The sequence below is a fragment of the Coenobita brevimanus genome, chromosome 100 (assembly GCF_032717465.1).
Source record: "Coenobita brevimanus isolate Jiangsu-jjx chromosome 100, ASM3271746v2, whole genome shotgun sequence".
NCBI classification, from domain to species: Eukaryota; Metazoa; Arthropoda; class Malacostraca; order Decapoda; family Coenobitidae; genus Coenobita; species Coenobita brevimanus.
In genome coordinates, this window is record NC_137053.1 from 26955587 (window position 1) to 26959497 (window position 3911).

The following is a 3911-nucleotide window of genomic DNA, read 5'->3' on the forward strand; positions in this document are numbered from 1 at the left end:
CTAGTTCATCACTATCGTCGTCAGACATGATGAGAGAAAAGTTCAGATGCAGCTAACAAACCTCACTTTCCTATCAAACCTACTGAAATAGTATTGAAAATAGTGTCTCAACATGCAACTGCTTCTAGAACAGTTGCATAGGCTTCAAATAACATAGATGTTATCATACCTTCCCCCAGATTTTGTTCCGAATGCCATACCCAACTCACATTCTAAACTGTGTTCTCCAGCACTGGCTCTTTCATTGGTCCGTTCCTCTTTCACTTCTACCTGCATTACTATGTCGGTGATGTTATTCGTTGTGTGTAAGGATGTAGCAAATATAATACTAATATTACTAATAATAATAAATATAATAATAATATATATAATAATAACAATTATAATAATAATAATAATAATAATAATGATGATGATGATGATGATGATAATAATGAATGATGATGATGATGGTTATTAGACGGGACTCGGAACACGCATACCTCCTCTAAGGGGTGACTGGCCCTTTCTCGTGGACAGACAAACAAACAAACAAACAAACAAACAAACAGACACAGGCAAACACATAACCTTCTTTGGCGGTGGTAATAATACAATCAAAAAGAAAGAGAGAGAGAGAGAGAGAGAGAGAGTAGTGGTAGTGACGGTGTTTGGGGGCGTGGTTTCGTCTCCTCAACCACTGTCCGTTCGCCTGGCCATTCCACATCCCTGGCTTCGACCGCTCTCACGCCAAGGGGGGTTCAGAAACTTTGGATTGAGGGTGTACCTCATAAGAGACTAATGTGGAAACTAGAATATATAGGAGGACTAAAGGGGAAACTTCTGGAATGGATGAGAGACTTTTTGAGAGACAGACAAATGAGGACAGTAATAAAGGAAAAGATGTCTGGATGGAGGGAAGTAACAAGTGGAGTCCCTCAAGGCTCAGTGTTGGCGCCAGTAATGTTCCTGATTTACGAAAATGATATGGTAGATGGAGTGAACAGTTATGCGAGTCTGTTTGCTGATGATGTAAAGATCTTGAGGAAGATTGAGGTTGAGGAGGATTGTAAAATACTGCAGGAGGATTTGGATAGGATACACAATTGGAGCCGGACGTGGGAAATGAAATTTAATGTAAAGAAATGTAAAATATTGGAAATAGGTAAAAGTACCAGGAGACCATCACTGAATTATTTTTTGGGTAATGAATTAATCACAAAAAGGAGTGAAGAGAAAGATTTGGGAGTGCTGGTCCAAGATAGTTTGTCACCAGAAAAGCACATTAACAAGGTAGTTGGAGAGACTAATAAGCTCTTGACTAACATAAGAGTAGCATTTCATTATATGGATGAGGAAATGAAAAAATTTACAGTGGCCATGATCCGCCCCAGGTTAGAATATGCAGCGGTAGTGTGGTCCCCACACAAAAAGAAAGATATAAACAAGATTGAGAGAATACAAAGAACAGCAACCAAGATGGTCCTCAGTCTGAAAGACCTGTCATACAAAGAGAGGCTGGAAAAACTGGATTTGCCTTCGTTAGAGGAAAGGAGAAAGAGGGGAGACATGATTGCGGTGTTCAGGACCATGGTGGGAGTAGATAAAATTGACAAAGAAGATCTGTTTGTATGGGATAAGAGAGCAACAAGAGGACATGGAATGAAATTGAAAAAGTCAAGCTGCTTGAAGGATATCAAGAAATATAGCTTTCCTTACAGAAGTATAGACTTATGGAATAGCCTGGACAAAGAGATCGTCCAGTCTAAAAACTTAAACGAGTTTAAAGTTAAATTCGACTTATTGAGAAACAGCGACGGAAACCCACGAGCATAGTACATTCCGTGTATATCACAATTAGGTATATTCTTAAATATTTGGAACGACTTAGACAAAGAGGTGGTGCATGAGAAAAACATTCATGTGTGTAAAGGTAGACTTGATAAATGTGGATATGGAGACAGGACAACACAAGCATTGCTCAATTCCTGTATACTACAAATAGGTAAATACAAATAGGTAAATACACACACACACATTCACATACACATACAGTGGTCAAAAGAAGAAAGCCTACAAAAGTATAAGCGGACCAGAGATAACAATGACAGTATCGAGTATTTCAAACTACAACCGCTATACATAAAAAATAAAAAAAAAACCTAAAAGAGAATTCGATGTAAAGATATCACGCAAACTTAAGGCAAACTTATGAAGATGTTTCCTTTACGTTAAGAATAAGAAAACTGTAAAGGATAGTATAGGTCCTTTATTAAACACAGAAGGCGATCTCGTTCAAAGTGACCTTACATTAGTAACAATAATGAACGAATCCTTTAATAACGTTTTCACAAGGAAAAATACCGTTAACATATCCATTTTGCAGTCTTTTTTTTTTTTTTTTTTAAGGATCAGATAATGATAAACTATTGATCAACGAAATGACAGGGTAAAAAGTAATTAAACTATCATGAGATATTCGACCCTAATAAATCAGTTGGACCTGTGTGCTTCTCTCCACAAGTAGGCTACTTCATGGTTGCTATCGCCAATTAGATTTTCCCATAACTATTTTTATATACATACTTAACTGATTAAAATGTACCCAGTCAGTTGAAGCTCGCTAACGTATCACCTATCTTCAAAAAAACAGATAAAATTGTACAATGAAATACCGCACAATTACCTTAAGTTGAGTAGTTGGCAAAATTCCAGAAAATATAGACCTAATTCCTTGATAAGCATAATCTTATAACAAATAATCCGCACCGGTTAGGTAACGACAGACCATGTCTAACAAATTTGCTGGAATTAATCTATATCTGTATCTATCTATCTCTCTGTCTATCTATACATCTGTCTCTCTATCTATAATATATATATATATATATATATATATATATATATATATATATGATAACTGGAACACAAAACGTCCATCGGACATCATCAGTAAAGTTACAGAAAGCGTTTGATGAAGTCCACCATTGAAAACTATTGCGAAAATTAAAAGCCCATGATCTGAATTTATGTTCATGGATCGGTGACTGACTCTGAGTCCCCTAAGGTGCCAATTCTTCTCACTCTTCATATTAATGATCTAGACAATAGACTCGTTTCCTAGGTAACAAAGTTTACAGATGACACGAAAATGGAAGGCAGTGTAGTTGCGAGAGCAGGCTGTAATAACATTTAAAATGACCTGGATAAGTTAATGAGTTGGAGTAAAGAATGACGATGAAATTTAAGGTAGATATAAGAAAACGGAGACACTTTGGTGACAAAAACAATAAATATGAATACCGATCGTTCGATACTCTGCTAATGGAAATAAAGGGCGAAAAAATCTAGAGTTACTATACAGTAACTTGAGAAGCTCTATACAGTTCATAGCAGTGGGTAACAAAGTAAACAAAACGCTCAGAGTCATTGCAAGGAACTTTTATTACAAAACATTCATTCATTGCCAGACGCCATGTATCCCAAACGGGGTGACCAAGGGCTTAGAGTTAATTGATTTTACAGGGAAGGGCACTAATCTTCCACCAACCCCACAGGACACATAGGGAGAACGTTATGCCAACAGCATCTGGTGTTCCCAGGCGGTCACCCATCCAAGTACTAACCAGACCCAACGTTGCTTAACTTCTCTGATCGGACGGGAAGCGGTGTACTCAACGTGGTATGGCCGTTCACTTCACGTAATCCCTAAACTATCTAAATCATTAGTTAGATCACACTTAGAATTCTGTGTACAGTACTGGTCCCCGAACCTTATTTAAACGAAGACAAACTTGCGAGAGTACAACGAAGAGACACTAATATTATACCACTGCTGCTAAATTTGCCCTATCCATAGAGAAAAAATATATGTTTTAGAAGAAAAAGCCTCGACTTAGAGCTAATTAGTTCAAGTACATTTAATACTCAAC

At 37.2% G+C, this 3911-nt stretch overlaps 1 non-coding gene across 1 annotated transcript; it reads right to left on the minus strand.

Annotated features, from left to right (window-relative positions):
- Window positions 1-3556: 3556 nt before the first annotated feature.
- LOC145414805 (5S ribosomal RNA) lies at window positions 3557-3675 on the minus strand. The gene has a single exon (XR_013899958.1). It is a non-coding gene; the product is annotated as a 5S ribosomal RNA (ribosomal RNA).
- Between the last annotated feature and the right edge of the window lie 236 nt (window positions 3676-3911).